This window comes from Caretta caretta, chromosome 9, assembly GCF_965140235.1.
Source record: "Caretta caretta isolate rCarCar2 chromosome 9, rCarCar1.hap1, whole genome shotgun sequence".
Taxonomy (NCBI): Eukaryota; Metazoa; Chordata; order Testudines; family Cheloniidae; genus Caretta; species Caretta caretta.
In genome coordinates, this window is record NC_134214.1 from 97,163,543 (window position 1) to 97,177,614 (window position 14,072).

General features: G+C 43.1%; 1 long non-coding RNA gene across 1 annotated transcript in view; it reads right to left on the minus strand.

The window, feature by feature from the left end:
* LOC142073248 (uncharacterized) overlaps positions 1-14,072 on the minus strand; it is a 218,264-nt gene that overhangs the window by 97,914 nt on the left and 106,278 nt on the right. The window lies entirely within an intron of this gene.

Consider the following 14,072-nt stretch of genomic DNA (forward strand, 5'->3'; position numbering starts at 1 on the left):
GCATCTCCCACGGGCACGTGAGCCCAGGACGTTTCCTACCGAGGCACTAGCCGTGATTTACAAACTGTTAAGGTTCCTTCCCCACTCTGAACTCTAGGGTACAGATGTGGGGACCTGCATGAAAACCTCCTAAGCTTACTTTTACCAGCTTAGGTTAAAACTTCCCCAAGGTACAAACTATTTTACCCTTTGCGCTTGGACTTTCACTGCCACCACCAAACGTTTTATCCGGGTTTATTTTATTAGGAAAGAGCCCGTTTAGAAACGTTTTTCCCCTCAAAATCCTCCCAACCCTTACACCCCATTTCCTGGGGAAGGTTTGGTAAAAATCCTCACCAATTTGCATAGGTGAACACAGACCCAAACCCTTGGATCTTAAGAACAATGAAAAAAGCATTCAGTTCTTGAAAAGAAGAATTTTAATAGAAGAAACAGTAAAAAAGAAATCAGCTCTGTAAAAATCAGGATGGTAAATACCTTACAGGGTAATCAGATTCAAAACATAGAGAATCCCTCTTGGCAAAACCTTAAGTTACAAAAAGACACAAAAACAGAAATATCCATTCTATTCAGCACAGCTTATTTTCTCAGCCATTTAAAGAAATCATAATCGAATGCATATCTAGCTAGATTACTTTTACTAAGTTCTAAGAATCCATTCCTGTTCTGTCCCCGGCAAAAGCATCACCCAGACAGACAGAGACCCTTTGTTTTTTCCCTTCCCCCAGCTTTTGAAAGAATCTTGTCTCCTCATTGGTCACTGTGGTCAGGTGCCAGCGAGGTTATCCTAGCTTCTTAACCCTTTACAGGTGAAAGGATTTTTCCTCTGGCCAGGAGGGATTTTAAAGGCATTTACCCTCCCCTTTATATTTATGACACAAACGGAGATGGGAAAGATGAGGTTTCATGAACGAGGTTGCTGCTCTGGTGAGCTGTACCTGCCGGGGACGTGCTGAGGCCACTGTTAATTAAAAAACACAGTGCTGAATGAGAGCCCAAGGAACAAATGGCAGCTGATCATCAAGGATCATTCGTCCCACGCCGCCTGTGGATTCAATAGGGTACAACACCTGGTGACGGCCAGCCGCTGCCGCCATTTTTAATTTGATTTGCCTTGCTTTATTTATGTATTTGCTCATGACTCCTGCTTTTGCATTCCTGAGCAATCCCCGCCTTTGTGGGAGTGCAGGGGGGGAACCTAGGAACGCCCGTCACAGGGACCTCCTGCAGCAGAGGCCAGAGTGACGTCGCCATGGCAACCGCTACTGCCGCTGCCAACATATTAATGTAATTAGATGGGCAATGTCACGGCGGGGTGTTAGGGAACCTGCTTTCTGTGCTTGGCACACTGACATAGTGGCTGCTTCTTTGGCATCCCAGCTCTGTCAGTGCACGTCTGCAAACCCTGGCTGCATCTGTTAGTCCAACGCCACCCCCAGCACCGACAAACGAAAAGGAACATTTAGAAAAGAAGTCTGGAGGCTCCCTGTGCCCCTTATCTGGCTGCTGCCCTGGCTGAATCTTAGCCTGCTCTTGCATTTAGCTTCCTGTCCAGTTCAGCAAACTGGGATTTAACCATAGTAGGTTGTGGGGGCTGCCAGTGCCGCCCAGCCATGCTGCATGTCACAAGGCCTGCCACTGCCAGCCTGACAAAAGGAACAAGGACATATATCCCTACAACCCCACGTTCCCTGTCATTTCAGGTCTGAGCGGTCACTTAACGGCATGTTGGAAACAGCTCCCACTAGAAGTGTGTATCACTGAAAACTTCTCATGCCACGGATCCAGTGTCTCTCCAAGTCCCAACACAAACCCACACCAGCCTACCTCTTCTCTCCCCTCCCCAGGGAGCAGCCAGGTCATAATTGCAGCTCCATCCATAAGGCTCTCCATACAGGGGCAGCTTCTAAATTCCTGCCAAATGGCCTATCTGTCATCAGGGTCCTCCTACCTGCCTTTGTTCCCTCCTTACTGGTGCCTCTGCCTGGCTCCCCGAAAGAGCACCCACTATTGGTGGCACCCTTGATCTGAGCTTCAAGGGCCTGGGCCTAAATACACAGTGATGCTTTGCATCAGCCGACCCTAATTTTCCCAACTGAGAAGGAAGCCAAATATCTGTCTAAAGAGTGATAAGACTGATAAGGATTTGAGCTCTCACTTCCAGATGAGCAGCAGTTCAGAGACTTGTTGGTCTAAAGTGCTACAGAGGTGGCATTGGTAGAATGTGCTTTGGATCTTTGGGAGAAGAAATAATGAGAGCGAGAGAAAGAGATGGAAAGAGCTGAGCAAATAATTCACTCCCATCGATGAACTAAGCTTCTTTGGCCTTATGGAATGTCCAGGGGCCAACAGCAATTCACTTGCATTTGTTGTGCAGTCTATGTTTTTTAATTCTATAGATTAATCGTGAACAGCATTTGATACTCAGTACTCAAAATCCAAGCTGTGTCCATTAGTGGTGATTGATCAGCCTGTCACATTTCTGCTCCCTGCTGGGAGAAGCATAACTCATCATCATTTTATGAAGATCCTGATGATCTGGATCTCTCAAGGAGAGGGAATGGTTTAAGAAGAGGTGCAAGATTAGTCTTTCTAAAGTTATCCTTCATGAAGAAGTTCAGAACTGTTTCCACTCTGAGCCAGAGGCATCTCTCATAGAAAATCTAGGCTCCTGTAAGATTTACTGACTGGGTTTTGTTTAGTGTCCTATTGTCAAAGTGACACAGTATAATTGCTTGTGTGGTCCTAACTATGAAGGATGTGCCCAGATCTCTGTCTAGCTTGATCTTGACCTCTGTGCCAGGGCTCTGGCAAGGGGGTTTGGAAACCTCTTCCCCATGCTGTGGGAAGCAGTGTCCCATCACATATAAAATAACCCATACTTTTCATGTGCAGGCTTAAAATTTGTTTTCCACAAGCAAGTGATCCAATTCAATCACTTTCTCTGAAAAAGCCAGATCACACAATAGAGGTGTGTGTGTGGCTGAAACAAATTCTAATTGGTGTTTGTAGAAAATACCTGCAGGTGTTAGTCCAGCTCTAAAAGTGGTGCCTGGTGAAAGAGAGGACATTTAAGAGACAGAACGGTGTCACCCAGGCATAACTAGGCAACCCTTAAGAAAAAACAAAAACTATTTGCCCTGAAGACAGATGTACCGTCATAAAACTTAACAAGGAGAAAACAGTTTACCCAGAGTTGACTTTGCCTGCTACCTTTCTAAAAATTATTATTGAGAAAAGAAAGCCCTGGATTTACCCTGATGTAACAGAAAGCAGAGTTTTGCGCTTTCTCAGGAGGACAATGTATTGTGACAGGGTCGGGCCAGATGGCTATATAAGAGTAATAGAAGGCAGATATATTAGCCCCTGGCTAAGTAGGTCCCTTTTCCCTGGGTAAGGTAACAGGGAAGGGGTTTTTTTTGTTTTTTTTTTTCAAATTCATCAATATTTTATTTCAGAGCATAATTACAAATCCCTTTTTGCATCGCATGGTCACCTCTAGAAGTGCTTTCTGTACTGCTCTATGTAATACTATACAGAATACTTAAATCTTCTCATTTTCTTTATTATTTCTTTATAATTATTGATATTGCAAACAGGAGAAATCTTAATTGGGAAGACAGGTTGTATAGCAGTCTGTTAGAGTTGAATGTTTTGTGACAGGGTCAGGCCAGATGGCTACAGGAGAGTAACAGAAGGCAGATATATTAGCCCCAGGCTAAGTAGGTCCCTTTTCCCTGGGTAAGGTAACAGGGAAAGTTCCAGAACAATCAGGAACCTTCTGGAGACAATTAAGACAGGCTGATTAGAACACCTGCAGCCAATCAAGAAGCTGCTAGAATCAATTAAGGCAGGCTAATCAGGGCACCTGGGTTTTAAAAAGGAGCTCACTTCAGTTTGTGGTGTGTGTGTGAGGAGCTGGGAGCAAGAAGCACTAGGAGCTGAGAGTGAGAACGCGGACTGCTGGACGACTGAGGTGTACAAGCATTATCAGACACCAGGAGGAAGATCCTATGGTGAGGATAAAGAAGGTGCTGGGAGGAGGCCATGGGGAAGTAGCCCAGGGAGTTGTAGCTGTCACGCAGCTGTTCCAGGAGGCACTCTAGACAGCTGCATTCCACAGGGCCCTGGGCTGGAACCCGGAGTAGAGGGTGGGCCTGTGTTCCCCCCAAATCCTCCCAACTCCTGGTCAGAAACAGGAAAATTCAACCTGGACTGTGGGTTCAGAAAAATGGCCAAGCTGAGGACTGCCGTGAAGCTCCAAGGTGAGCAAATCCGCCCATACGCGCAAGACCCACCAAGGTAGAGCAGGAACTTTGTCACAGTATATACATTGTCGATGCAAAGAAACTCCAGTTGGTTGGTTGGTTGAGGGATTATTTTGTTCATAGTCTAGGGGAAAGAATGTATTTATTTATTTTTCACCCCAACAGGCCAAATTCTGACATCCTTATCCACAAGTAAGCACCAGATGACTCCACCAGGGAGCTGAAGGGGCAAACTAAATCTGGTGATTGCAAATAGGCCTATTAAAGGCCTCCGATATTATTTCTCCAGCTGGAAGGTATGTTATGCAATGCTGTCCTACTTATATATTCACTTCATTCCTTCTGTAATTCATGCTACTTAGGAGCTGAAGCAAGAGTGATGGCTTTGATTAAACACTGTCATGTCACATGGGTACGTCGAGGTTAAAATGCCTTCCTTGTTATTGCTTGTCATTTCATTGTTGTCCCAAAATTGGTATCCACTTTGCCTGTTTCCTCATTTGTTAGTGGAAAACAGTGGGGTGAATGTTTCCGTGGACAGCTACGGTGCACATACATGCAACCAACCATCCTTTGGAAAGTTCTCTCATGCTCTAGTAAACTGCAGGAACACAATGTTCTGGCAGAGCTAAACAATTATCTTAAATACACACTAAAAATAGAAACAAAGGTTATCGACAGTATTTTGACCTTGAAGCACAGGGGAAAAAAATGCAAAAGGGAAGGTTGGGGAAGGAGCATGAGAGCAATCGTGAGCCATATACAAATAGTCATACACACAAGCCATATTTTATGCTTAGCCTTTGTGAAGACTCCCATTGCCATCAGTGGGCCTTTCTGTTAGCGACAGCGGGGAGTAAATAGCACTAATTTTGCAGCCACTTCCCATGGGCCTTAATTAAAAATGTGATTTGGTCCGTTCCATAAGACCTGGCGGTGTATCAGATACATAATCATCTGGGGAAGTGTGTAACTCAGAAGAAGCAGGAGTAAGATGACTTGCACTGGGGTGGTGTCACAGACTGGTGGGAAGAAGAGGAGGACTTGTGGCACCTTAGAGATTAACAGATTTATCTGAGCATAAGCTTTCGTGAGCTACAGCCCACTTCATCGGATGCATGCAGTGGAAAATACAGTGGGAAGATTTATATACACAGAGAACATGAAACAATGGGTGTTACCATACACACTGTAAGGAGAGTGATCAGGTAAGGTGAGCTATTACCAGCAGGAGAGCGGGGTGGGGGGGGAACCTTTTGTAGTGATAATCAAGTTGTGTCATTACACAAAGTAAAATTATTTCCCCATGTTTATTCTCCCCCCGCCGCCCCCATTCCTCACACGTTCTTGTCAACTGCTGGAAATGGCCCACCTTGATTATCACTACAAAAGGTTCTCCCCTCCCCACCCCGCTCTCCTGCTGGTAATAGCTCACCTTACCTGATCACTCTCCTTACAGTGTGTATGGTAACACCCACTGTTTCATGTTCTCTGTGTATATAAATCTCCGCACTGTATTTTCCACTGTATGCATCCAATGAAGTGAGCTGTAGCTCACGAAAGCTTATGCTCGAATAAATTGGTTAGTCTCTAAGATGCCACAAGTACTCCTTTTTTTTGTGGATGCACACTAACACGGCTGCTACTCTGAGACTGGTGGGAGACTCATTAGGAGGTGGCCTTAAAGACCTAGGTAGAGCGGACATGTGCCCGGTTAAGGTGAAGCTTGTATGAGAAGGCATTGTGAAGTGTGAGCATTGGGGTACCTAATCACAGCTACACAAATTCATTGTGAGGTCACAGACAGACAGGGGATAATGACTTCAAAGGAAGAACAAGCAGCAGGGAGCAGCTCCTTTCCCCTAAGTAACAAAGAGGAGTTTTCACGCAAGCTGTCCTAACAATAATTTCTTAAATTAAATTCTTAATAAATAACTATGCAGAAATGTCACTAAATTAGACTGGGTTTTTTTGGAAGTTTCCCGAGACACAATGCAATTTTAAAATGGTGTCCTCTAGAGTAAAGCACATTGTATTCATGCATTACAGGTCAAATTGCTACAGTTTGTGATGAAACTGAGTTTCACAGTTGGCTAATATCTGTGCATGACTCCTGGATCCACTCAAAATATCACTGTAATATTGAGAGTACACCCCCAAGACTCCCACCAAACCAGAATAAGTACAATGTGCCCTCTAATCAATTGGAAATTGATTTTAAAAAAATGATGGGGCGGTCCACTACAGGAAAAATTGTTACAAAATATTTTTGAAGGAAAGAGCTACATATCCATGACAACATTAAGACAGAGAAACCCCACATGATCAATATTGGTCATGTGCCTTAACTTAAATCAGCCCCTCTACCAGATGACTGGCAGATAGCTAATTTGATGCCGATATTTTTAAAAGGCTCCACAGGCGATCCTGGCAATTACAGGCCAGTAAGACTAACTTCAGCACCAGGCAAAGTGATTGAAACTATAGCAAAGAACTGAATTATAAAACACATAGGACTAACACAATATGTTGGCAAAGAGCTAACACAGCTTCTGGAAAGGAAATCATGCCTCACCAAACTATTACAATTCTCTGAGGGTATCAACAAGCATGTGGACAGGGGTGATTCAGTTGATGTAGTGCACTTGGACTTTCAGAAAGCCTTTGACAAGGTCCCACACCAAAGGGGATAAGAGGGAAGGTCCTTTCATGGATCAGTAACTGGTTAAAAGCTAGGAAACCAAGAGTAAGAATAAATGGTCAGTTTTCACAGTGGAAAGAGGTAAATAGTGGGATCCCCCAAGGATCTGTGGTGGGACCTGTGCTGTTCGACATATTCTTAAATGATCTGGAAAAGGGGGTGAACAGTGAGGAGGCAAAGTTTGCATTCGATAAAATATTACTCAAGATAGTCCAGAGCTGGCTGCAAAGAGTTACAAAAGGATCTCACAAAATGGGATGACTGGGCAAGAAAATAGATGAAATTCAATGTTGATAAATGCAAAATAGTGCACACTGGAAAACAATCTCAATTATACACACAAAAAGTTGGAGCCTAAATTAGCTGTTTCCACTCAGGAAAGAGATCTTGGAGTCATTGTGGATAGGTCTCTGAAAACATCCGCTCAAAGTGCAGTGGCAGTCAAAAAAGCAAACACAATATTATGGACCATTAGGAAAGGGATAGATAATAAGACAGAAAATATCAGAATGTCACTCTATAAATCCATGATACGCCCACACTTTGAATACTGTGTGCAGTTCTGATTGCTGCATCTCAAGAAAGATACATTAGAATTGGGAAAAGGTTCAGAAAAGGGCAACAAAAATGACTAGGGGTAAGGAACGGCTTCCATCTGAGGAGAGATTAAAAAGGCTGGGACTGTTCAGCCTAGAAAAGTGACAGCTCAGGGAGGAGATGACGGAGTTCTATAAAATCATGACTGGTGGGAAGAAAGTGACCAGGGAAGTCTTATTTACCCCTTCACATGACACACAAACCAGGGACCACCCAATGAAATTAATAGGCAGCAGGTTTAAAACTAAACAAGGAAGTACTATTTCACACAACACTCAGTCAACCTGTGGAACTCATTGCCAGGTGATGTTGTGAAGGCCAAATGTATAACTGTGTTAAAAAAAGAACTAGATAAATTCATGGAGGCTGGGCCCATCGATGGCTATTAGCCAAGATGGTCAGGAACACAACCCCACACTCTGGGTGTCCTGAAACATCTGAGTACTAGAAGCTGAGACTAAATGACAGGGGTTGGATCACTTGATAATTCCCTTGTTCTGTCCATTCCCTCTGTAGCATCTGGCACTGGCCGCTGTTCGAAGTCAAGATACTGGGCTACATGGACCATTGGTCTGACCTAGTATGGCCGTTCTTATGCCTTATCACGCTGCTGGAAGGGCTCTGATATCACAGTGATGGGTTGGTGGAAAGATAGAAGAGTGATAACAAAGTTTTAGGGAGTTTCGTTGAAAAGCTGGGATAGATGGAGTGAGGGGACCATTGCAACAGGAACTCAGGAGGATGTTAAACAGCAGCTTCTAAAGTTACACAGTGTTAAATCAGCAGGTCCAGATAACTTACAACCAAGAGCTCTTAAAGAGCTGGCCATGCTCTTTTTTTTCCTTTTTCTTTGCGAGCGGTGATTCTGAATCAAAATGCCAGATCTAAACACCCAGTGGATTTAGGATCCAGATTGAAATATCCTCTGAATTTTGGAGCCAATCTTGAACTTTGCAGTTGGCTATTATCTATATGATGGACCAAGCTAAAAATTGTGGATCTGGGCATGTCCAGACTTTTGGTAATGACAACAAGTTAAGACATTTGACTCGGATTTAGGAGATCTAGCTTAAATTCCCAGTTCTCCCGTGGACTTCGTGTATAACAGAGGCAAGTCACTTAATCTTTCTGACCCCAGTACCACATGATATTTGAGCATGTGCCTAACTAACTAAGTGTGGGAGCAGTCCTGCTAGTCCCTGGTGAATTGGAACTTCAGTGTCTGACCTGTAAAATTGTGGTGGTAATATTTCCTCTCTCTGACACTTGGTGTGTCTTATCTATTGGAAACTCTTTGGGGCAGGGACTGTCCCTTACTATCTCCATGTACAGTGCCTAGCACAATGGGGTCCCAATCCCATATGTACTACTCTATCACTAAAATTAAGACTACTACTGGTTAGGGTAAATTCAGATCTGCATCCATATCTCGCTTTCCTGGCTTCTGCCTATTTGTAAATATTCTTGGTTACAAGCACCAAGAACAAACAAGAGTATTGAAGGAGACAAGAAATGGCTCTCAAAGCTAATGAAATGGGAAGGTTCACATTGCAATTAAGACATGGAAAATAAGGCTGCTTGGGTTCAGAACAACACACCTCATCAAGAAAAGCAGCTGTTGGCCACTCCAGCAGCAACAGCACCAGGCATACACATGCGGCATTCAGAAGCAGAGCAAAGCAGAGAGGTGGCAGCAGCAAAGAAATTAAAAATATATATATTCACTACCAATGACAGCACTATCAAGATTGCAGAGGATAAAGAATCTGCAAAAGAGAAAGGCTTCAAGGACATTAGAAAATATAGAGCAGGAGTGAGATAAAAATGCAGACAGCTGTTCCACATAATCATTTGTGCAACTGAAAAAAAAAAATCCTATCATCCAAAAATCTGAATTGCGGAGTAAATTCATACATAGGGCCTGAGCCAATGGTCACCGAGATTAGAGACTTTTCTTTGAGCATTGGATCAGGTCCATAGGGTGGCTGCTACTACCAAAGGGGGCAGAAGGGGAATCATGTTACTTATTGTAGTATTTCTTATTCCAAATATAGGAAATACAGCAGATCACTCAGTAACTAATGCCATGGCAAGAAAATTGTGGGTTTTTAAGTGGCCAGCAGCATTACACACACACACACACACACACAACCAAGACAGGAATGGATTAGAGGATTTGCACAGGGCACTTTGCTTGGTCAGTGATATGACTGACCCACCCCCCACCCATCCCCAATCACACAAAAATCTGTCAATGCCCTTGGGAAATGGGGACGGGCTAAACGACTGGTTCAAATCAATCTGTATTACATTATCTCAACAGAAAGACTTGAAGGAACTACAGAACATTTTCATTAATCTTGCGTGCTCCTGCTGCATGTCATTCTAAATTGCATCAACAGCAAGACAGAGAAAGTGGTTATCGTTGGCAGACAGGAGGGAGAACAGAATGGGGGGGAATCTGAGCTGGATTTCCATCTATGTTCATTTAAAGGGAAAGGCAATGGAACTTATTCAGCCACTCAGCTCTTTCTTTCAGCATCCAAGTAGTGTGAAGGGTTGGAGTCATCTCAGCTAAAGCCAAAGATTATGCAGAAGGGAAGTGTGAAGCCTATGGGTGTGGAGGGAAATGTCTCATGTAATTTCCCAGAAGCATCCTTTAGCCAGCCCAAGACCTGCATTAAAGCACTTTGCACTGCGGAGGTCTCTTTCCACCTGAAAGAGGCCTTTACAAGTATTGGACCTGATCCACTCACCTTACTTGAGGCCTGATCAAAAGACCATCTACGTCAAGGGAAAAACTCCCATGACTACAGTAGGCTTTGGGTCGGGCCCTAACAAAAGCCAATATCCCACCGAGTTATCAAAGTCAGTGAGGTTCTTCATGAGAGTAAGGTGGGCAGGATTGGCCCATTAACCCTCACAATACATTTGTGTCATGAACAGTGTCTTAGGTACATCTACACTGGAGCTGTGTAATGTGTAATTTCCAGCTCAAGTAGACGTATACTAGCTGCCCTTGTACTTGCCTAGCATCTCAGATGGGAACGTATCAGGGCAGCTAGTCCCTCCCACTGCTTATGTTGCCATACGCTCTTTTTAGCACGCTAGATCTATCAGAGCTGTCACAGGCATGTCTCCTTGAGCTGGAACTTACACCTTCCAACTCCAGTGTGGACATACCAATAATGTGGAGACACACTGAAGGTAGATGTGTTTGAACTTTTTCAGTCGGAAAGATTTCTGGTTGCCCCCACTTGGGGCTGGCGAGACCAGGAAGGAGAGGGTGACTATAAGAGGAAAAATTCCTGAAGGATTATCTCATAAAACATCAAAGTTATGTGTGATGCCATCAGCTCAAATCCAATGTCAATATCAGTATTTGCTTTAAATTTCTAGTAGGAATGACAGAGGTAGGGATTAGTACAGAATATAAATTGCTACATTGAATCATTTCTGATTTAGGAATGGACAAAAAAAGTTAGAAAAACATACCACGTTCAAAATCTTGAAACTCCAACATTAGCTGTCAGACTAACTTTACACTGACTGGGTAGGTACAGCAAAAAAAAAAAAAAAAAAATCTAGCTAATGCAGAGTTCACATGAGAAATTTTCCATGGAAAGAGTTCTGTTGAGAAAAGTAGGGAATCAAGAACAAGCTTGTAAAGCAAAGTGTCTTACAATCATTGGCCTCAACCCTTCATCCCTTGTTCACGTGTAGTCTACTGAAGTCACATGAGGAAAGATCGCAGGACAGGACCTTTACATATCAAATCACTATTGGGACTTTGTATTACAAGAGCTGAGCAAATAATTCACACCAAACTTATTCAGTGGCGGTTGCCTCTTTCTGCTTATGGAACAATTGCAAGCAGATCTCAACCTCCTCACATTTGTTTGTGATTTGAAATTATTTGACAGTTTCTGTGGTATTTTTCTCCCTTTTTAATCAGCATCTATTGTGGGCAGTTTTGTGAATATACAATATTTGTTATTGGCACTGTGTAAGTTAGTTATGCTTGGTCAGGTAAGTTTCATGCTATTGTTTACATTCCCTGGTTACCTGTGCAAACATTTTCAGTGTGAATACTTGCTTGTACAAATAATAAATTTGATTTCTGTGGACATACCCACCTACAACTTGATGTTAGCTTTCTGTAAACCTTTGTGGCAGTAAAACTCAATTGCAGAAATGTTCAGAAAAGTCCAGATTCTACTGAAGTCAATGGACATGAGTATAGCCCTAACTAATCTACTTGAAAATTCACGCAAATATTGACAGAAAGTGGTTTTTACATTATGCCTCCAGCTCTAATGGTTAGAATTTTAACATATTCTATTAATGAACTCTTGAAAGTAATAAATAACTAATAATTACAGTAGAGGGTACTCTTCAAAGCTAAAAATTAGATCTAATTTATAGGTAAAGAGCTAATGAATTTCCAAAAAATTGTTCATCCTTGTTGTTGAAATTATTACTATTGAATCAAGGTCTAGAAAATCATTTGCACTGAGGCACCATGAAAATGATTAAAGGCTGCTAAAGACAAAATACAGATTCCCCGATAGAGTCTCTAGGCCTGTTTGATGTGAAAGTTCAGTCATTTTAAGCCAATTGAGTATTTATGCTGTAGAATATGAAACCATATTTTAATTAACACAACAGAAAGTGATAGTTTGACAAAAGACAGACCAAAATTTTTAAAATCAATAAGAGACTGCTATCAGCATGTAAGAAGTGCTTTATCAGTTTAATTAGAATGAAACAGACCCATATACTCTATCAAAGGTTATGGGGGCAGGGGGGAAAAGGCAATTCCATTTTTGCAAGTGCCAAGTTATAATGTTTATGAATATTGATGAGATTGCAGGCAGAGGGATTCTGAAAAACCTGTCAACTCTTGATTGGGTAAGTTGAATCGAAAGACTCAGCCAAAGCTGTTTTGTTCCCTGACGAGCAATCACAAATATCAATATGAATAAGGAACAATATTGCAAGAAGGGAACAATGCATAGATAATGATAATTCTTCAGGGAGAATGGCCCAGACTGAAGCTTGGTGAGAGCAAGTTCAATTCCTCTGGAAGTCATGGGGGTAAATTCAGCAGTGCCATAAATGATAAACTAGTGTAACTTGCTGGGATGTGGAAAGTGAATGCAAGTTAATAGAAAGGAGAATAAGATCAGTAGCCTATGTGGGGGGAATAGAGTATGGATTATAAATATTAAACCCTATTCAAATAAAAGTAAGTAAAAGAAAAGCAGTGCTGCAAACCCCCAAGCATTCAAAAATCACGAGTGAGGCCTCCAAAAATTATGAGATTGGCCTAAAATCATGAAATTCTACAGAATAAAACATTTTGGGTTCTTTCTCTTTGCTTTCCAGTGTCTGAGCCTGTAGCTTACACTTGGGTCACATTTTCACGATTTTCTCCACAAGCACGAGGGCTAGAGTTGTGTGTGGGTGTGGGTGTGGGGGGAGGGTGTTTTAAATGAAAGCTGAACTTTACATAACTTCAGGAGCTGGGGGGTTTACAAAAAGAGACAAAATATTGTGAGACTCTTGATAAAATTGTAAGAGTAGACAACACTGGAACAGTAATATTACATCTGCATTTCCCAGTCCAGTTTGACCTGCCCTCACACCACCAGACACTAGCACTGAATGCTCTAGGCTGGATACTAATCACGCCCTCAAGAACCCTCCCAAAAACCTCTTCACTCTTCCCCACCAGCTTCTCCTCTCTCAATATCCATTCTCTCCTCCCTCCTAGTCTATCCTTCCCAAAAACCACTCCAGACTCTTCTCCGTCCCAGTTTTTCCTCTCAGTCTTCACTCCCTCTTTCATCCATCATCCCTAAGGCTACAAATTTGGCGCGGAGGTCATGGTGTTCACAGTAATTGGGAATTTGAATAGCCTGTGACTCCCACACCACTGGCTCTTTTTCCCTCCAGGTGCTGTCATAGCCCAGGCTGTCATAGCGATGCTCAGGTTTGATGTGTATGTCCCTCCATAGATGGGAGATGGAGGGCCAGATTTGATTGTGACTACGTGGGGCAGCTCGCACCACCAGTCAAATTTGGTCCTCCACCACTCTGGTTCTCCACCTAGGGAGGGGTGGAAGTGCCAAACCTGAGTGACGCTGAGCTCACGTGGGACAGTTCGCCATACCTGGAGTGTGCAATCAGGCCCAGCTCAATTCAGCCCACTGTGGGGCAAACTCACTGTCCAGCCCTGCTCCCTAAGGGACCTCAGCTCCTCTCTGCTTTCTGTGACATCCTTGTTTTCCCCCACCTCTGCTGTGACATTTATTAAAATTCACCATGAAAAGAATCATAGCCTCAACCATACCCCGTCCTCCCTACACTTTGTCCAGCCCTCACAGTCTGCCCTTGCCCTTACATCCCTTTTCATTGTTCCAGTTCCCTTGTTTCTAGCATCCTCCCTCTCCTATTCCACCTTGCAGCGCCTCTGCTTTTCGTCCCTCAGAAGCCCCGTCCCA